At 46.7% G+C, this 22,243-nt stretch overlaps 1 protein-coding gene across 3 annotated transcripts in view; it reads left to right on the top strand.

Moving 5' to 3' along the window:
- Positions 1–214: 214 nt before the first annotated feature.
- Positions 215–22,243, top strand: part of LOC119656073 (potassium channel subfamily K member 15) — a 168,359-nt gene continuing 146,330 nt past the window's right edge. The window contains exon 1 of one of the 3 annotated variants that reach the window (XM_038062354.1): positions 215–617. The gene's annotated coding sequence lies outside the window, so the exon portion shown is untranslated. Of the gene's footprint in view, positions 1,204–22,243 lie in introns of all 3 variants that reach the window. The other 2 variants (XM_038062355.1, XM_038062353.1) reach the window with 2 other exon arrangements.

Here is a 22,243-nt window from a genome sequence, read left to right as displayed (position 1 = left end):
CAATTTTCCATGCACACACTGAGTCTGCGGCGTATAGCTGGGCTTTCTGTTGTTTTGCATATATGTATTCGTAAAAAGTACCCTATCGCCGGCTGGCTTTCTGCCCCGAAACCAAGTACAATGGACTGAAAATTGTACATTTTCTAAATATAAATTTCATCTCGATCTTGTTGGAAGTTCATTTCTGAAATCTCGTCGGCCCGAAACTCGGAGAATTTTCATTTGATTAGAATTTTTCCAACGTTTTACATACGTCGAAACACTTTACATAGCGTTGCACGAAGCGGTTAAGTGGCTTTTTCCGGACCATACAATACATATGTATGTAGATAAATTGTGTGGTTTTCAACTAGATGAGAAAAGTTTTGCCAATTTCCCGACGTTATGTAGTATCTTATCGAGTGAAATGCAGGTTTCGGATGTTTCCTTTTATCGACTGTAACTCATAGAGTCAATCGCGAATTTATCGAAGACAATGTTTACAAAACTTGGCCATAGTTTGTAAACTGCTTCAAGTGAACCGTTCGGAAAATGCTTAGTGAATGCCCTGCAGGAAAGTGCCCGGAAAGTTTAGATTAAATTCACAGAATCCTCCAGTGTTTTTAGATATTGTTGATGTAAGTGAAAAGTATGGAAAAAGATGAGAATACTAAACAGTTGCCGATGAACGAAACTTATGTGACACATGCAGCATGATTTGTGGGTGTTTCATAAAAGCGTCGCCTAGGTGATAACATCTATCTTGTATCTTTTGTGTTGCTTTTAGTTTTTGGTTAATTTTTTCCAAAGATCTTTTAAATGAAATGTGACATAATTTGTTATTTTTGGAAGACGAGCCTTTATGTGTGGCTGCGAGGTTGTTAGCACTTCTTAATGATGTGAAAAGTGCTCCGCTGTATTCTGAATATTTTCCGTGATTTTCTCTTTTTTTTTTAAAAAAAAAACGTCAAAAATACCGGCGTGTTGTACATTTCGAATGGATAAGCTAAAATTAATTTAATTACCTAGAGAACATTTAAAATTAGTGCGAACGAAATCCTAACCAGATACAAAAGAACATTCCAATGTCCTTCGAACTGATCAGCTCCAACACGGTCATGTTACGTCACTAGTGAAAATTATATGACGTCGTAACCTTGATCTGAAAATCATTTCGTCGTAATCTACAAGTCGGCCCGCAGCGCGCTTCAAAGAGGCCATAAGGTAATCCAAACAAACAGTCTATAAAAAGTGTGATAACAAGAGGGAGGGAAATTGAACACATGTCGATCAGTTAATTTTCCATTTTATCACAGATTTTGATTCGGAAAATTAAAATCAATTTCAAAGAATAAAACATAGTTCAGGAGTTAATCGTCTGCTATTTGCAAAGAAACAAGATGGAATCTGGTTTTCTTTAGCTTCAAGTACCCAACGCGATCAGAGGGAGGGGGAGGCAGGAAGCGATTTTCCTCGATTTAAATGAGATTATGCAGGTTGGAATAAAGGAAATGGAAACAATCATCTTCGTGTATTTATAACATCACCATAAATCCATAGTCAAGACAAACAAACATTTGTGCCCACGAAATTGAAAAAAAATTGCATTAGATATTTTTGTATCCTTTAAGATACGACTTCATTCTACCATTAAGTGTGGGGGTAGATGGAATTATTCATTAGGCGCCCGAGGCACAAGGTGTGATCATCATTTCCACAAGCAGTCTAATGTGGATTTGTTGTTAGAGAGGAAATCCTCTATGAGATAGTGCGAAATAGCTTGCAGATCACGGTGTTAACTTTCTAATTGTGTAATTTAGGGGAAGCACTAAGATTATGGGATTGTTGCCCCAAGTTCCAACGAAGTAATTGCGCCAAAAAGGGACAGAATATTATGCTCTTGGTAATAATGATCTTGCGCTTTATCTCTCCCTAGGCCTTTCCGAGAAGCTTGCACTCTTCCTCCCTTTCTGCACCATGTAATTTCAGATGTCGCCGATCATTTTGCGAAAGTGGGTTCCTTTGTTTGGCATAGCCAGGAATGCATTCGTCGCCCCTTTTTAAGTTTTTTTTTTGTAGAACAAAACCTTGTTAAAATTGGTTTATTGTCTGTCTGTCTGTCCGCCTGTCTTTCTTTTTTTTTAGAAACCTTCAAAAGACGCTAGTCTGAACACGCGTGAGGGATTCCACCCCCAAACTCCCCCAGGCTCCGTGGAACTACCATATGGTATTACACTACTGGGCGGAGTCAGCTCATTTGAGCTTGGTCCCCTTTCGCCACTACGCGGCGTACGTAACTACGCTTTTCTAGGCTCCTCTGCCTTTCGCAGTTGGCTCTGGATAGATGCTACCATGGAGTTGATCGTATCCTAGTCTATAGTTCATCTTTGTAGGCAATTATTTTATATTTTATTTTATTGAATAATGGCGTCACCTCCAATTTACGACATCCGATGCGCACAGTGTAACGAGCCTGAATCCGCGCGCTCTAAGTTCCTCGATTGCGACGGTTACTGTGGGAAATCTTACCACATCAAATGTCTAGGTATTCCTGCAGTATTCTTAGAGATTCGAGCAAAGTTCGCTAAAAACATATCTTATCGCTGCAACACTTGCCATGACTCCACGCTGTCTGATGCAATACAGTTGCTCAATAAATAGTCCTCGACCTTGGCCGCCATTCAGCGCGCCGTTGAGACTTCCGCTTTGGTACCGAAGGCAAATGGACTCCCTCTACCGGCGGCTTCTACTGTATCTACTGTACCTCCAGCTGTGTCTACATCTCCTTCTGCCAAGGACGACCATACCAAGCCCCCCGATTCAGCCCAATCACTAAATTCCGCCGAAAACGTGAACCGCAACACTGGTGCAGTGCCAAAAATGCAGCGATCGACGTCGTCATCTGCGTGTTCCCGACGGCTCAGGAATCCGTTAGACTGTGACTTCCGAAAAGGCGCTTTCTACTGTGCATAACAATGTAGCCTCAATATCATCTCAGGAGTCTATGCACCAGGCCTCTCATTCTGTGTTGAATTCGCCTGCAATGCCCTCCTACATCAGGGTTGCTTCCACTGGCTCTACACCCCTAATCCAGCGGCCCCCATGCGACGAGTTACGGTCCACCGAGCCTCCGATCCTGTCTCGCTCCATCGCGTCTACGACGGGACAATATCCGCAGCCTCCTCAGCAAGTTTTGAATCGGAACACAGCCGCCCCACTTTCTGACATCGTTCCTGTCGCCAACGAAGCTCCACCTCCCGCTACCGCCATATATCCAGGCACTTCATCCATCCATACCAGTGGCCCCAAGTTAAAGGTGGCGTCCCCACCTAAACAGTTCTTCATCTCCAGGCTAGCGTTCACAACTTCTACGGACGATGTTCTAGAGTATATAAGGAGCAAAGTTGGTTTACTCTCTCCTCTGTCCTGCATTAAATTCACAAAAGACGACAACACCGATCGGGTGATTGCATCTTTCAAGGTTACTTATCCAAGTGTATTCATCAAGCCATATAAGCGCCCCAATTCGCGGGTAAATTTCAGGGCAACCCGCCTGCCTCGCCGAGCTATATAACTGGATCCATGTTCACTGCCCGTCTGTTTTATCAAAACGTCAGGGGTTTATGAACCAAGCTGGGGGCCTTCAATTTATCCGCGCTGGCTCAACAACCCCATGCCATCTGTATCTCCGAAACCTGGCTAGACGATGCCATATTATACTCCGAGCTCCCCGAAGGGTACTCCACTTTCCGTTGTGACAAGGACCGGGATGCTTCTCGTAAGTCCACTGGCGGTAGAGTCCTAATTGCTATAAAAGATTCACTCCCCGCTGAACTCGTCTTCTCCTCCTCTGGCTTTAATTTTGATTGTGTTGCTCTTCGTGTCTCCCCGCCCAACTTCCTCCCGTTCATTGTTTCTTGTGTATATGTCCCCTGTGCTAGCCCTTCTCACCTGTATGAAGAATTGTTTGACAGTTTGTCTGAACTCATTATCGTCAGATTCCCTTCCCTCCATTTCTTCCTTTGTGGAGATTTCAACCAATCAAGATTGCCTGGAGGCCTTTTCAAACTTCTATGCAGAAGGGGACTAGCACTTGTATTGGCTTACAACAGGGTAGCAATTGGGAATTTCAAGCTCCAGATTTCTCCGGAAGAAAGCCATGTTTCTGTGTGTGGTTTATAGAGGCCTTGTAACTGATTAGTACATTGACCACCATATATTACACCTTATCTATGCTTCAGATGAAGATGCAGTGGACTTTATGCCCCTTTCACTGGCCTTGGGAGCTGAGATTTGTAACATAACGATCCCAAGTTCGTAGTTGAGTCGAACCTTCTTAATACTCGCTTCAGGAAAGCCGATAATAAAATGATGGTCCTCAACTGGAAGCAAGAGAAGACACTTTTAAAAAGATGGCAGTTCAGAGACTCTCTTCGTGGTTAGTCGTGTACTCTCTCACATATGGTTGAAGGTGAAATTACGTCCTTGTGGTTTTACTTATCGGTTAGATCTAACCCCACCCACGATCGCCTTAAGACAATGTACCAGTCTATATGGCTCATCATACTGATGAATGCAAAACCTATCTAAATCCCTTCCGAAGTAAGGAGTACGGCACGTGAGTTGCAAACGCAACTTCACGTTTGAGAGTCGAAAGTCTCTTATCCGCTTGGACGTCAGGCACAACCCGAATCCAACTCCCACTAGCGGGCCAACTACTACAGCCGAGTTGAAAGCACATGAACTAGGCTATCCCGATTCCTTGGAACCAATAGACCCCTAGTAAAGTTTCGGGAACCAAGGCACTTCAGATGAGCTTCCATTCAGAGCTGGGTCTGATCCTTAATCAAGCGTTGGAACATTCGTCCACTGCATCACGACTAGTAAGTCAAAATGGGTACAGCGTTTCGCGGTGCCACCACTTGAAAGCTCTCTTCGGCCACTTGGTTTTGTTTCGACCGACAGGGTTGCGTCTTCCTCCCCGTCACCTTAGGGGGACAATGTCTCTACTGCAGTGTCCTGATCCCTGATGTACGCTTAACTAATCCTAGAGTTCAAGGAGGGATTAACGCTTGCCTCCCTTCCGACTTAGGTACACATTATCGCTATTAGAGTCATGAAGGGGCTGGTTCCACAACAATAGCCAAGTTCACTTCACCCTATTGAAAAAGGGAGAGGACGGTCGATGGCTCAGTGGGCTCTTAATAAGTTCTAACGTATATCGGTCGGTGCAACCTAGGGTTTTTTTTTTTTGTTTTTTGGGAGTAGGGTAGGTGAATGCGTGTTGGACTCCCGCAACAGCACGCTGGCGGACTACCAACTAAACACCTCCCTGTCATCAGAGAACTAGCCTGGAACCGTTTGACACATTACTTCGGGCTAGCCCTCCCGCTCTCCCGGCTTTGGGAGCCTTCAAGTCAGGGAATTCCTTTCACCAACGGGAGGGGAGGGGAGGAAGGGAGTTGTTGTTAGTTCAGGGAACCCCTTACCGTCCAATCCCTCTGCCGGTCGAGTTCAATCTTCTTCGTAGTAAGAAGACCCCGAACATAATGCACAATACGATTTCAGCTACCAGCGCTCTTCAGCATCTCTCTGACAATGTTGTCTGGAGAGATCTCCCCTGTGTCTGCATAAAGCTGCTGGTGGAGGCCGTCCCACCTCTCGCAAGAGAAAAAGGTGTGTTCAGCGTCATCCGCCACTCTATTGCAGAACACACAATCAGGAGATCGCGCCTTCCCAACCCTGTGCAGGTAAGACTGAAAACCTCCATTCCCACTTAGAAGTTGGGTAAGGAAGTAATCAATCTCACCGTGCTTTCTGTTCAACCATGGGTCTAATTTGTCGATGAGCTGCGCAGTCCACCTGCCCCTGGCTCATTTTACCAGGAAAGTTGCCACTCGCTAAGGGTGCGTTGACGTTCTTCACGGGCAACCACTTCTCTTAAGTTCTCGCCCTTACGGCGATAGATAGCTTTGCGCTCCTTGGCAAGGAATGGACTCGCAATCACCATCACAGCCGGTTCGGAGTCGGTGCGATAAGCAGAAGCCACTCGCAAAGCTCCCCGCCTCTGTACTTGAGCGAGGCGTTTACGATGCACCTCCTTGTCAAGGGCATCACCCCATACCTCCGCACCATAGAGAAGGACGGACTGCGTTGCTCCCATGAGGAGACGTCTCGTAGTTGATATAGGGCCGCCGACATTCGCCATTAGCCGACTCAAGGCCGCGACTCCAGCTTCAGCCCTGACCGTGGCTGCTTTGATTTGCTTGAAGAAGCTCATCTTCGAGTCGAGCATTAAACCAAGGTATTTAATCGCTGGTTTTGACTCTATAGTCACCTCGTCGATCGACATGGGCCGCAAGGTCGGGATTCTTCTTCTGGTCAGGATGACTACTTCGGTTTTTTCCAGCTCAAGGTTGAAACCGTGAGCAGTCATCCATCCGCTTACCCGTCGCATCAATATGCCAAGCCTGCTTTGCGCCTGTTCAACAGTGCGTCCGGCAACAAGTGCCGCAACGTCGTCTGCATAACCGACCAGGCGCGACTCTTCGGGCATATCGAGTCTCAGCAGACTATCGTAGGAAGCGTTCCAGAGGTCCGGCCCTAGGATGGATCCCTGCGCTACTCCCGACGTGATTTCCATCCTCCTCTGGCCCTCTAGCGTCTCATAGAGCAGGAAGCGGTGTTTCAGATAATCCCTCAATATCCGCAAGAGATAGCTTGGTACGTGAAAGGAGTTCTCTAGTGTGCCTAGCATATCTGTCCATCTTACGGAATTGAAGGCATTTCTGACATCAAGCGTTATGAGGAGCGCTATCCGTCTAGATCGGCGGCTGTGTGCCCTGGCTCGATTAAACGCATCTACGACCCCCATAACAGCATCCGCTGTAGATTTCCCTGTTCTAAATCCGAACTGCCTTGCGGATAAGTCCCCGGCAACACGGATCGCTTCAGCGAGTCTTCCCCTGATGAGCTTCTTGAGCACTTTTCCGGCCGTGTCAAGCATACACAGCGGTCGGTATGCAGACGGGAGCTCCGGGTCTCCATTACCCTTACTGATCAACGCGAGTCTGGCCACTTTCCAGCGACAAGGAAAAATGCTCTCCTTCAAGCACGTGTTGAACGCTTTGAGCAGCAATTCTGGCCGTTGGCAGAACACCAGTTTGTAAACTTCTGCCGGGATGCCATCAGGACCTGGCGCCTTCCTGTTTTTCATAGTGAGAACCGCTTCTTCGAGTTCTCCCATTGTCAAAAGGGAGCAATCCACGACGCTTTCCATGCTATTTACATCAACCTGTACAGGGTGTCTGGGGAACAATGCCCGCACAATGCGGTCCATCTGGTCGGTGCTCAATATGCAGGGCTTCCGCAGAGCCCCGATTTTCCGAGTGACAAGTTTATAGCCAAGTCCCCACGGGTCATCATTCACCTCATTAACAAGATTTTGCCAGCCGCGAGCTTTGCTTTTATTTATAGCGCTGCGGAGTCTCCTTTTTGCTGATCTATATTGCCTTTATGGCACATGGCTCCTCGTTGGCGTACAAACGTTGTACCAAACGGCGGAGCTTATGACACACCTTCCGTAGGTCGGCAATTTCTGCCGTCCACCAGTACATAGAAGGCTTGTCGCGCCTGGAGCCTCTCCGGGGCATGGAAGCCTCACACGCCGTCGTTATCAGATTCATCACTGAATTTACGACGGTGTCAGCTGCGACACCACCACCCCCCGAAGTGCCCCCAGCGCGGCCTAGGGGTTAGGACTATATGTTTGGGCTCTTCGGGAGCGTCTGTTATGAAGGACCAGTTAAGGATCGCAAACAATCCCAGAGCGTACCTTAATTTTCTTAACTCACCCTTCTATTTCTTCAGATTCGTTCAATTTTTCCGATCACGATTTGCATTGCAATGTCAGTTTCCACCCCCCAATCCACTTTCAGGATATCTATCAAAACTTGGGGCTAGTGGGCAAGTCAAATGGGTTTGAAACAATTCATTTATGGAATACGAAGGATCTGAGTTTAAAACCCTATCAAATTATCCAACAATTTGATGACCCTCGTGAAACGATACGTCTTTTCTGTATCCAAGGGAGGGCAAAGGGTTCCTACCCCTAGGGCAATCGAATCCTTCTCTACGATATTCCCAGTTCCGTTTTAATAACATAATCTGACAGAATCTATTAAATTTCAATATATTCCATTGGCAAAATTTGGAAAGGAAATATTTGATGGATCGGCCAACAACCGAAACCATGGGCAAAGTTAGTATTGATTTTTTGGTAGAGAATGTTATCTGAAACGCAAATACATATCCCCTTTCACGAACTCTGCCAACTTCGGAAAACCAACTCCCTCTCCATGTTTTCGTCTCCTCCCTGAATCAATTCAATCAAAACTTCCATATCACGTAAAATAGCACTGAAAGCGTTAATTAAATCTTCGTTTTTACTTCACTTGAAATATTCAACGTTTCCCTCACCAACTTTAATACTGACTTGCATTTTCAAATACTCCCATAATGTGTTGGTTTATTCTCTTTGCCGCAATCCCGGCAGCTGGAAGGGAAATTTCTTTGGAAAATTTCGTTGAAAGCTTCTTAAGGAAAACTCACCACACAATTACTTGGAACATGACTTAATTGCGAAAGCATTACGAATTTCCGTTTCGATATATTGGTTGGGGGAAAAAGTAATGTCGCAATTGGTGATCGAATTTTAACGCTTTATTTTAGATACTTAGAATTATCCGATTTAAGTCAAATATGCGCCGTTTTGTTCGCAAACTTGTTGCCATTCAGAAGGCAACTTCATTATCCCCCCTCCTTATTTGCAAAAAACTCAGACAGCCACTTTTCGCAAGCCTCTTTGGGGCCAACTTAGTAGCAAGCACCAAGAGCATTTTGCAAGGACCGGAAGAGATGGTAATCACTTGGTGCCTGGTCCGGACTATACAGTAGGTGCCATAGGACATCCCATCCGAGCTCCCGCAGCTTCTGGCGGGTCATCAAAGATGTATGAGGCCGAGCGTTGGCCTGGTGGAACAGAACACATTCCTATTGACCAATCCTGGCCGCTTCTGGTCAATCGCCTGCTTCAAACGGCCAAATTGCTCACAGTGGAATACCGAATTGAGGGTCTGGCCATAGTTGAGTAGCTCATAGTGGATGACTCCCTTCCAATCTCAGCAAACACAGAGCAAAACCTTCCTGGCCGTCAATCCGGGCTTGGCGATGGTTTGGGAAGGCTCCTCGCGCTTTGACCAGGATCTTTTTCGCCTGATATTTTCGTACGTCATCTAGTCACCATCCACTTCGAAAATGGGTCGAATTCGTTCCGTTTCAACAGTGCATCACAGGCGTTGATTCGACTCAAGAGATTTTTTCCCGTCAACTCGTGTGGCACCCAAACATCCAGCTTTTTTCGGAATCCAATCTTCTGCAAATGGTTTCAAACGGTTTTATGGTCCTTACCCAATTCCTGGCCAATCGAGCGAATGCTCACATACCGATCTACTTGGATGATTTCGACGATTTTATCGGTTTCTACGACGATTGGCCTAACAGTGCGGGGCACTACACCAGAACGAAATCGACTTGAGACTGAAACGTATGATCATGAAACTGTTAAAGAGACACCTGTAGCCCAGATTCATCATCATCAACGGCGCAACAACCGGTATCCGGTCTAGGTATGCCTTAATAAGGAACTCCTGGTTTCGCGCCGAGGTCCACCAATTCGATATCCCTAAAAACTGTCTGGTGTCTTGGCCTACGCCATCGCTCCATCCTAGGCAGGGTCTGCCTCGTCTTCTTTTTCTACCATAGATATTGCCCTTATAGACTTTCCGGATGGGATCATTCTCACCCATACGGATTAAGTGACCCGCCCACCGTAACCAATTGAGCCGGATTTTATCCACAACGGGACGGTCATGGTATCGCTTATAGATTTCGTCATTGTGTAGGCTACGGAATCGGCCATCCTCATGTAGGGGGCCAAACATTCTTCGGAGGATTCTTCTCTCGAACACGGCGAAGAGTTCGCAGTTTTTCATGTTAAGAACTCAAGTTCCCGAGGAATACATGACGACTGACAAGATCATAGTCTTGTACAGTGGCGAGGCAGGATTCGCAGCATTCGAAATTTATTTCGAATGTTGCGAATGCGAACAAATAAATGGCGCGGAACTTTCCACTTTGTAGAGCTCGCCACGGGAGTGGAGGACTAGCGAGGAAAGTGTGCCATGAGTTAGGGGGCAGAAAGAAACACATGAAGGGAGATCGTTCTCTTCTGCCTCTAACGTTTGGATAGTCGGTTATCACGCGGTGCAGTTTTTAATTAATTTAAACTCATTCATTAAAATTAATAAAGTTTTAGTCGTGAACACTGAGAACGGCCTGCCTTCTAGGGAAGAGTGTAGCGTCGGTCAGTTGTTGACGGGATTTTTCCAACGCGAGGATAGCCTCTTCAGACCACACGATCTCTCGTGTGTCCTTAGTTTTGGGGCCAGACAAGTACGCGTTCAAAACGGACTGGTGATGGGCGGCCTTGGGCAGGAAACAACGGTAGAAGTTTAGCATGCCCAAGAACCTCCTCAACTCCTTCACTGTCTTTGGACGCGGGAAGCTTGTTATCGCTTGCACCTTGTCTGGGTCGGGCTGTATTCCTTCAGGGGAAATGAAATGGCCCAGGAATCTCGCCTGTTTTTGGAGAAATTTGCATTTCTCAACGTTTAGGACTAAACCGGTCTCAAGGAGACGTTGAAAAATGCCCTCGAAATGGGCTAAGTGCTCAGACTCAGTGGAAGAAGCGACCAAAACATCATCCAAATATACGAAACAGAAATCAAGGTTTCGCAGGGCTGAGTGAATGAACCTTTGAAAGGTTTGTCGCCGCATTGCGCAATCCGAAAGTCATTCGGGTGAACTCGAAGAGTCCAAAGGGTGTACATATTGCCGTCTTTGGAATGTCTTCAGGAGCTACTGGGATTTAGTGATAAGTCTTGGCTAAGTCCAAGGTCGAAAAGGTGCGGCAATTCGCGAGGTGATGCGCAAAGTCGTGGATGAGTGGAATTGGATATCGGTCAGGAACAGTCTGTGCATTTAGCCTTCTGTAGTCCCCACATGGGCGCCATTCGCCGTTTGGCTTAGGGACCATATGCAGTGGGGAAGACCAACAGCTGTTTGAGGGCCTGCAGATACCCTGTTGAACGAGTTGTTCAAACTCTTTCCGTGCAATAGCCAGTTTCTGGGATGGTAGAGGGCGCACCTTCGAGAAGATCGGGGAACCAGTAGTGATCATGTGGTGTTGCACATTGTGCTTCTCTAGTTTGGAGAGACTACACTCGGTAGTAATCTGGCTGAACTTTTGGAGAAGTGCCCGAACACGAGAGTCGGTAATGTCTTCTAAAAGAACGGAAAGATTATTGCCTGGGTGAGATACCATTTGTCCCGACGAATTAAGGTTGGTCGTGGGGTCTATAAGGGACTTATTTTGCAAGTCCACCAGCAATCCATAGTGACACAGGAAGTCTGCGCTTAATATGGGGAAGCTGACATCCGCCAGGATGAAACGCCACGAAAACGTCCTACGCAAGCCAAGACTCACGTCCACTTGCCTATACCCGTATGTGTTTATGCGGGGGGAATTTGCTGCCACCAGTTTGAGCGGTTGTGGAAATAGTTGATGTTGCCGAGGTACGGGAAGAACCGAAACCTCCGCACCAGTATCGATGAGGTAGTTACGCCTGCTGAGAGAGTCGGAAATTGTTAGGCGACGTGGCGCTGCGTTCTGGGTGACCGTCGCCAGGACCCCCCGCGGACCTAGTTTTTTGCGGAAGGGATTGTACACTTGGTGGCTTTATCGCCGAATCTGCGGTGGTACCAGCAAATCCCTCGGTTCGTGGACTGTTCTGACGACCTGCTACCTGATCGTCCTTTTCGGGTGGCAGACCGCGAGTGAGCTGGCGCCCGAACGCTGAGCGTCCAGCGTCGCCCGCATCTCAGCCACACTGGCTGATAAGGCGGCTATTTCGCGCCTGCTGTTGTTGTAAGCTGTTGGCTGACAACAACCGTGCGTGGATTCCATCATCGTAGCTGTTATCGGTTGTGATTCTCGATCCTAGATAGGAGAAATTATCAACGGTCTAGAAGTTGTATTCTCCTGTCTTTATTCTTCCTGTTTGGCCAGTGCGTTTTGATGTTGTTGGCTGGTTCGTCTTCGGTGCTGACGTTGCCAACATATATTTGGTCTTGCCTTCATTGATGTGCAGACCAAGATCTCGCGGCGTCTGCTCGCTCTGGATGAGGGCAGTTTGTACCTCTCGGGTGGTTCTTCCCATGATGTCGATATCGTCAGGGGGTGGACTTGAAGAGGATCGTACCTCTTGCATTTAGATCACCATCACGGATCACTTTCTCGAGGGCCAGGTTAAAGAGGACGCATGATAAGGCATCCCCTTGTCGTAGACCGTTGTTGATGTCGAATGGTCTTGATAGTGATCCTGCTGCTTTTATCTGGCCTCGCACATTGGTCAGGGTCAGTCTAGTCAGTCTTATTAATTTCGTCGGCATACCGAATTCTCTCATGGCCGTGTACAGTTTTACCCTGGCTATGCTCTCATAGGTGGCTTTAAAGTCTATGAATAGATGGTGCAACGGTTGTCCATATTCCAACAGTTTTTCGATCGCTTGCCGCAAAGAGGGAATTTGATCTGTTGCTGATTTGCCTAGAGTGAAGCTTCTTTGGTATTGACCAATGATGTTCTGGGCGTATGGGGCTATCCGACCTAGCAAGATAGCGGAGAATATCTTACTCAGCAACGTGATACCTCTATAATTGCTGCACTGGGTGATATCTCCCTTTTTATGTATGAGACAGATAATGCCTCGTTGCCAATCGTCAGGCATTGATTCGCTGTCCCATACCTTGAGCACAAGTTGATAAACCGCTTGGTGTAATTGGTCACCTCCATATTTAACCCATTCGGCTCCTGGCGACTTATGATTTTTTAGCCGATGAATTGCACGGACTGTTTCTCCTAAACTTGGTGGTGGCAGAATTTGTCCGTCGTCTTCAGTTGGCGGGACCTCCAACTCGCCGATGTTCTTGTTGTTCAGTAGCTCATCAAAGTACTCAGCCCATCGCTCCAATATGCCCATTCTGTCGAAAATCAGATTTCCCTCTTTGTCTCGGCAGGATGAGCATCGAGGTGTATAAGGCTTCATCCTGCTGACTTATTGGTAAAACTTGCGCGCCTGGTGCGGTTGCTCCCTGTACTTTTCTAGTTCACAGACTTGTTGGTTCTCCCAGGGTTCCTTTTTCCGTCTGTGAAGTCGCTTCTCCGCTCGACGGAGTTCATGATAAGTCTCTGCGCGTGCCCGCGTACTTTGAGAATGCAACATTACTCGGTATGCAGCATTCTTCCTTTCCGTTGCTAGCTTAAATTCATCGTCAAACCAGCCATTCCGACTCCTTTTGCGGCTGGGGCCAAGTATGTTTGTGGCCGTATCCTTGATAACGTTCTTCAGGTGGTTGTGAAGATCATTTGTTGATGCTTCATCTCCAGGTCCTCTGTTGACTGCGGTTATTACCGCATCCATTTCTCTCTTATAGGTGTCGCGGAGGGCCGTGTTGTGGATGGCTTCAGTGTTAACTCTCACCTGATTGTCAGAGGGGATCGTAGGTGGTGACGTAATTCGAGTTTGGAACACCGTGCCAACGAGATAGTGATCCAAGTCTATATTGGCCCCCTATATGTTCTGACATTCATCAAAGCTGAGAGGTGGCGGCGTTCGATCAACACGTGGTCAATGTGGTTGAAAGTGGTCCCGTCTGGAGAGGCCCATGTATGTTTGCGGACCGCTTTCCGAGCAAACCAGGTACTTCCAACAACCATTTCGTGTGATGCTGCTAATTGAATAATCCGCATTCCATTATCATTTGTATTTTGGTGTAAGCTGTGGGAGCCAACGTATCGCCTGAATAGGGGGTCCTTCCCTACTTGGTTGTTAAAATCCCCAAGTATGATTTTGATATCATATCTGGGTCAGGCTTCGAGGGTTCGTTCTACTGCATCGTAAAAGGTATCCTTCTCCGACTCTGCAGTCTCCTCTGTAGGGGCGTGAACGTTTATGAGGCTTATATTTCTAAACTTGCCTCGCAAGCGCAGAGTGCATAGCCGTTCGCTTATGTTTTCAAAGCCGATAACAGCAGGTTTCATTTTTTGGCTGACTAAGAAACCTACTTCGAGCATATGGTTTACTGGATGGCCACTATAATATATGGTGTAGCGTCTCTTCTCCAGAAAACCGGTCCCTGTCCAACGCATCTCCTGTAACGCTGTTACATCAGCGCTATATTGGGACAGGGTATCGGCTAGCTGCTTATCAGCTTCATCTCTGTACAGGGAGCGCACGTTCCATGAGAAAATGCGCAAATCTTTATTCCATGTTCGTTGCCGGTCCGTGGTTTTAAAATCCGTCCTGTCCGAGGCTCCTGTTGTGGCTTCGTGACAAGTTGTTTTCCGTGTAGGGTTGTCAGCCCTACCCAACCCCCAACCTGGAGGACCAGTTGGTACAATTTGTCCCGTTTTTAGGCGCGGGAGACTCGCCTTCGTCCTCCGTCTGCAGCTTTTCGTTAAGAAAGAGCTCCCAGCGGTCACCACGTGGAGGTGGAGATAGGGTTTGATAGTAGAGCTGTTGGTGTTGGTTCAAGAGGCATTTCCCAGGTTTTATGCTCCATCGTGGGTACCAATCCATGTTTCGCCCTGGGACCTTTGCCTGTAGCCCAGATTGTCGCCTTTAAATCGCCGTAGAGTATGACCCGATCCGATAAGTACAACACAAGATATGTTTAAATGTCTATAAATCTATTGACAAAATACGGCATTACTTTTTCCCCAACCTAATATTTCCTGGTGTGTGTATGTATGTGCAATTCATCCACCCTTCAAGAGAGGGTTGGTTTTAAAATTGTAAACCAAGTGTGGGTTCAAATGCGGTAGTTTCCATGGCTTTTGGCACCATTTTCCAAAGATAGATTCCCAAGTTAATGAGTTTATCTTTTGATTGGAAAAAATACGGAAATTTCCTAAAAATGGTATCTCCCTAACGAAATGAATAATTCAGTTAATTAAAACAAGCCTAGCCAGACGACACTAATTAATCAGGACAAACAGCGTGCGGAAATTTATGCCCAAGTCCACCCCCGTCCCCGCCACCCCCTAATGCATAACTTTCCGCTATCAATTAAGTATGCGAAAACTATCAGCGAGATTGTTGGAAAATGTTAGATTGGAATGTTTATTCGTTTCTTGCAATAATTTACTCTTGGCAACTTTCGATGATGATGACTTTCGCTAATCCGCCCGCCTCCGGCCCACCCCTCCTCATCCCCGCTAGATTTATTCACTGTAGCGCTAAGGGCTGCCTAACTAATAGCTGTTTAAGTGTGATTGAAATTGATGTTAAACTTTATACTCAGCAGAAGTGAAAACGTGTGGAACTTGTTACTACGAAATTAATGCGGAGCTGGAGGTGAGCTCTGGGATAAATATCAGATTTTCTGGGGAAAATTCTCAGGAAATATCTAAGATATTTCTCGGAACCAGAATAGATCGTCTGGGGGTGCGTGTTCATCAGTTGTTTTAGGAGCTGTCGGAATGGGGGGATGTGGTTGACGGGGTCGAATTTTTGCTGAGCAATAGTCATATATGCTTGCCTAAGATCCACTCAAAATTAGGAAGTGCCCGGAAACCTTTCAAACATTTTCCTCCCCTTTTCCTCTACCAGAAAATCAAATACTCAGAAATCATACTTCGCGACATTTTCACGTCAAAAGCTGTGGTTATAACGATGACGGTGACGTCGACGGCAATGGAAATGATGACGATGAAAATGTAAGGAAATTATTATAGTGCCGACGCTGCTTTTCATTACCAACTATTTAAAGTTAGGCATACAAATCCCTAGTAGGGAAGTTTCCCAAGGATGCGCCATGCGGAGGACATGTTGCCGAAGTGTTCCATACGCTGCAGAGTCTGTACTCATATAAATGACTTTATTAATGCAAATTTAACATGTCTATTAAAGTTTTGGTGCGACGAGTGTAACATTGATGCTGATACACATCCTTGCATATAGTTAATCCCCAATCCCCCGTCTACATATGATTACAATCCCTAAGGGATGCAATTAGTTCTGGCTCTTCAAAGTAGAGATTGTTCAGTAAATTAGATGCAGATAATATTAAGGTTGACTACATAAACATAATAATTAGTTTGATGTTGATATCTTGTCTTTTTGATTGGCAGCAACGTACCATGTTGGGATTCTCCAGTTTGGAGGATGCCCTGTATTCGGGGATTACAAGCAATTTCCGAAGCTCAATTTCAGATGCACGTGCCATACATGCCCATTTGAATGAATGATATCCTTGTACAATCAATAATACTATTATGACTGTCTTCCAGCTTCATTACTACATTGTCGTGGATCCATTCCCATTCCCCATTGGAATAGAGCGAAAGTAATTTAGGGGTCGCACTTGTGGTGAACTAGTGTTGTTCAGAGAGGTGCAGGTCCAAAGCTGAAGTCCTAATCAAAACCATATCTATCCCTTCGTGGGGTCTAGCGCACCAACTACACCAATGCCCTTCAGGCCCCCCGCACGACTTTCTGAGACGCCCGCACTCCTTCTCTACTCTTCTGTGCCAAGTGCCCTTGGGACGACTCATTAGTCGGATATCTCGAGAGAGAGGGTTCCACTGCATGGTGTAGTCACCAAGGTCGCCCTTCCTTCATATATGGCTTATCCGCTACCATTACCACCTTTTGATCATATCACGAACGAGTGCCAGGCCTGTGCGCCGACTAAGTTCTCCATCTGTAACAGTATGAGGCCAGCATACTCCGATGATACGACGCAGATAGGTCTGGACGAAGGCTTGGAGCTTTCGAGTGAAAGGGGGGTCATTTTCCATGTGATACTCCCATATTGAAACACCGAAAGAACACTAGCCGAGAAAAGCCTCAACTTGATCTTGGGGTTGAGATAGCTTCATTTCCAGATTTTAGACAATGCTGTAAACGCGGATCTAGCGCTGTTAATGCATCGGTCAACATCCAGTTCGGTGCCCCTGCCAGCAGAAACCACGCTTCTCAGATATACAAGTTGACCAAAGTCTTCTATGCTCTCCCCATTAATGCAGAGAGGGTGAGTGCGATGACCCATCAGATAGAGAACCGTGATTTTATTGGTGTTTAATTTCGGTCGAAGTCTTTTTGCCTCTCCTTCCAAATCCAGAGCCATTTGGTCAAGGTCCATGACCCAGTGAGAGAGCAAACAGATGTCATAGCCGAGGTGTTTGAGCATCGGAAATAATCGACGTCCTTTGTCAAGACAGCATGGACAATGTCACTGATTGTAATGATTTAATGTGATTGGCGATAGGCAAAAACCTATCCTAAGTAGCGGAGGTCGATCCAGAGCGGAGGGCTATCTCAAAACCTTAAGAAGATGTCAAAATTGACCTTGAATGCCCGCCCGTAAATCTTAAAGCTGCATTGAAGTATTCCGTCGACATGCATGCCGCTATGCTAGGCTCGGGAATGTGGGGGCAAGTCTGACTAGTCAATGCAAAATAAAATTATCTGTAATATCCCCCCTTTTCTCTCTCACTTTAACACCCCTTAGCCTTCCCACTCCTCTCAATTTCAAGGGTGGAACCTTACTTATTTTTTAAAAAAAAATAGCAGTTGGTAGCCTTCTCAATTGCAAGCGAAAATTGACGGGTCAAATAATTCGTGGACTCTTTGGTGACATTGTTGTTTCTGCTGCAGCGATTTTGAATTTTAGGGTTCAAGGTCGGGGTCAGCAAAAGTAGTAATTATCAGGACCGGCTGATCAACTCGACGCAGGCGAGGAGATTGCTTTTGCCGGCGCAGAAGTTCAGTTTGGTAACAGGAAATTTCAAGAAAAGATCTTAAAAGTTAACCGCGTGGAAGCACAGAGCACGACATCAGGCATTACTCAATTTGCAGCCCCCCCCCCCCGCACTGCAATGAGCACACCTCACAGACTAATTCAATTACATTTATGGAAAAACAACGGATGTGAGGGGTACCGAGCACTGGAAGAGTTACTGGTAGTACTGAATCCAGTTCTTACAATCCCTTCCGATTCTGGTGTCCCCATACATCTGTTTAGTAGAAGATACATATGAAGTTACCCTGAAGCATAGAGACAACTGGGAAATCCCAGAGGAATGTGTGGCGGGATATACGGAAGTCTTCTTCAGCGATGGCTCAAAAACAGAACAGGGTTCGGGAGCCGGAGAAGTGGGCTTTTCCTTTAGGACAATATGCAAGCCGAAGTTGATGTGATCCTAAGTGCGGCAAACTTGGTGATTGACGAGCGGTTGAAGGGCAGACGCATCACAATCTGCAGTGACAGCTGCACTGAGGGCGTTGAGTAGTCCTTTGATCATCTCGAAAATCGGCCAGGAATGCAGAAACCGTTTGAACTCTATCTCTATCTCATTCTGACAGGCCATAATTCACTGGCTGGGCATATGTTCAGAATAGGAATTACTCAAGATGATACGTGTCCCTCCTGTAATGAGGAAGCGGAATCTACGGAGCATTTCCTATGTGAATGCCACACCTATGGACGCATCAGGCATTAGATCTTTGGTGGCAATGTTTTCCAATTGCGACGGATAGCATCACATCCCCTAACGGAAATCCCGCGATACGTTAACAGATCCGGAATATTCCGTTAGTCGGGGGTGGCGAGTACAGAAGCTGTAGCTTCTCCCCCACTATACACACACACACACACACGCCCTGTGCCCACTGCCGTAATCTTGTATGCATTTGTACGAGTCTGGCACAAGAGCTCTCGCGATCGGCTTTGGTTATAGGCGTGTCAAATCTTTCTTGACTTGGCACAGGTAATGAGCCTTCGCTATCTGAACTCCACGGCTGCTAAGTAATGCGAATAGATGCCACTTTTGACAGTCGCCAGCGGAACATAGACCGTACCTGCCGAAGGACTACCAAGACCGGAGCCCCGTCTGACCAGTCAGGCAGCCCGCTGATTCCCGTCTAATTCCCAATGGCCGGAAATGCAGGGAATGATGGGGCGTAAAACAACTGTGCATATCCATAGAATAATCCTCAGCCGGCGACCCCATTTCTTTGTAAAGGTCCTCTTCCAGGCATAGAAGGCTATACAGGCTTCCCAAATCCGCAGTTTGGCTTGAATCCGCTGTTACACCCACGTGCTTTACATTGAAGTAAAAAACCTATCTTTGTTCATTCAGCTGCGGGAGGTGGAATCCGGGTGGTGAATAGCATTAGTTCAGGAAGGAAGCATCCCTTGGATCAATATTATCAAGTCTTCAACATACGCCACCACCTTCACCCAGTTCCTGTCCAATATCCGTATGAGTTCGTCCATGAATATCAACCAAAGCACTGGAGAGTTGGGTCATCCTGGGGCGTGTATCCGCTCGCAGCTCTTTTCAAGTGGCTACTTCCCAGATCAGACAGGATCATCCTGGTTTTTAGCGTGACTATTATCCAATGCGTATCCAAGGCTTCTTTGAGGGTTTTTGGATTAACATTGTTGAATGCTTCCTCTTCATCCAGCAATGCTTAATGCTTGCACTGCAGTGATCACCCAACCGTGCCAATTACCTCATGGAGGGCAGTTTTGAAAAAGGCGTTCTCTCCGTAATCGTCCTTAAGTGGATGTCGAGGACGGGCTTTAGAGTCTTCAACATGAAAAGTGAAGATGATTGGTTGAAAGTCCTTCGCGGACTGCTAGCAGTGACTGCCCGCTTTCAATATCAAAAACCACTCGTGTCCGTCTTTAAAACTGTGGTACGTATATCCAAGAGATACGGCTCCGGCAAATTTCGACAATGTTCTCTTTGGAGCCCTCATCTGTCCCCTATTAGAGAGTCCTCTCTGAGAGGTAGTTTTCCACCAAACTCGCTAAATACCCGGGAACGCCCCTTTAATTCTGTTCCAGTTGGCCGGGTTGAATGCATTTTTGACATCCAGCCCCAACACGGCACAACAGTCGTCAGAAATCAGTGCGCCTTTTGCTTGGTTTACTACCACACTCATTGCGTCCACCGTAGAGCGGGCACGCCGGAAACCAAACTGGCGTTCCGACAAACCATAGCTGGCGTCGCCGATGAGTAGGAGTCTGTTGTAGATGACTCTCTCCATGATGTTTCCTATTGTATTCAGCAAGCGGATATTATGCTACGATGCTGGATTTCCAGGTGGCTTGCTAGATTTTGAAAGCAACACCAACTTTTCTTTTTCCATTGGCCAGGGAATACTCCTTCTTTTAGGTACGCCTCGAAGGTGTAGGCGAAAAAATTGGGCCTAATATTCACTGCTAGTTTCAAAGCTCGGTTGGGGATGTAATCCAAACCTGAGCCCTTGTTGTCACCAATGCTGCGACATATTTCCCGCAATTTCGCCACAGTTACTGGAGGTATTGTGCCCTCATTAGGTTGGACAACCATTTGCCTTCCCCTATTTTCGTGATGAGAGAACAAAGTGGCAACAATCTGTTTCAGAAGGCGCGGACAGCTTACCTGGAGTGAGCTCCGCAGCCTTTTCATTATCACTCTGCAGGCCTCGCCCCAAAGGTTCATGTCCGCATGGTCACACAACTGTTTGAAGCAGTTCTTTTTACTCCTCCCAATGGCTTCTTTTAGGCGGCCACGCAGTTGCCTGAGTACCTCCTCTTGACCGTCGCCACCAGGCTTTCCCTTGCGTCTCTGGCAAAGCCTCCTTGCTCGGAAACATGCGGCTTGTAATTTTGCGATTTCGTTGTTCCACCAGTAGTTGGTTTTTTTTTCATCAACCTTATCTACGACTTGTATTAAGGGCTCTCCTGAAGTGTGGGCATCTGCTGGTACCTGCAATGTCCCAATGGTCCACCCCTTCCCTCCCTTTGCACAGTAGGCAATTTGGGTCTGCTCCACAATTCTTGCTGATGTGGCCGCCCGCTGCACATTTCCGGTGTAGCTTTGATCTGTCATCAACACTGGAACATGCCTTCGCGATATGACCGAAGCCAAGGCATCTAAAACACCGCTTCAGCGACATCTGCTTTCTGAGGCGACACATAACCCAGCCTATTTTAACTCTACTTGCTGTCAACAGTTTGAGTGCTGCTCCAATGGCAGATTGGTGATGGCGGCTTATGTCCCATCGTAGTCTTTCCGTAGCGTCTTTACCAATGAAGTCGAACTCTCTTTCCAAAGCCTCACGAAACTCATCCTTCGTGGTGTTATCATCTACATACTTGCAGACTATAGAGATCTCTGGTCTGCTAGCCCTTATTTATGGTTCCTGCCCCAAGGACTTTCCAGTTTGACTCAAGAATTTATTCGCCGTTATATGCTTGGATTATTTGAGCTTTCTGAAACCATCTAATACGGCTAACATTATCTCCCAGAGTAGTTAGTTCGGGGCCACTCTCTTCAGAATATTAGCATATGGCCCTTTGGCAACGATTGGAGATGATGATAACCTCCGGTCGTATCCTTCTCTTATCTCTCTTTTTCCAAGCAGCCACCTTTCTGCAGGTTTACACATCCTCTTTAGGGGGTTCACACCCTCTCCAAGAAATTGCAGCTACATGAAATTCCCCTGCAGATTGAGCAGTTCTTCTTACTTGCTTCACTTTCTTAATGGATCGCTGGCCAGTTGACCCACTCGTGTTCGTCTCCAGCACTGTGGTACGTATTGTAAAGAGATGCAGCTCCGGTCAATCTCAACAAGCCACGGGACAATCCTTTCCTGTTGCTTTTGCAGCATGACTGACATTGTGCCATCTGGGCCTGGAGATTTATATGCGAAGAAGCTGTTTAGAGCCCAGCCGATATTATTCTCGGTAATCACCGATTTGAAAGGCTCGCACGGCTGGGGTGACTGCAAACCCTTCAAGCAAGGTTCTGACTCACAGTCCTCCGTGCTGGCGGGAAAGTGCGTTTGAACCAGCAGTTCTAAGGTTTTACTAGAAGAATCTGTCCAGGATGGGCTCTTGTGTTCCTTGGACAGAATCCTACTGAGTTTCGCGGATTTACTGGTACTTTTGATGTTCTGTCAATAGTGCAACCAAGACCGCCTCTTGACGGTCCTAATGGCCGACTTGTAAATCTTCAGGCACTACTTTTATGGGTGCCAATATTTATGCCTGTAGCAGGTGTTGAAGATTTCTCCGGTCAGGTTCCTG

Source organism: Hermetia illucens, chromosome 4, assembly GCF_905115235.1.
Source record: "Hermetia illucens chromosome 4, iHerIll2.2.curated.20191125, whole genome shotgun sequence".
Taxonomy (NCBI): domain Eukaryota; kingdom Metazoa; phylum Arthropoda; class Insecta; order Diptera; family Stratiomyidae; genus Hermetia; species Hermetia illucens.
This window is presented reverse-complemented; position numbering and strand designations above follow the sequence as displayed.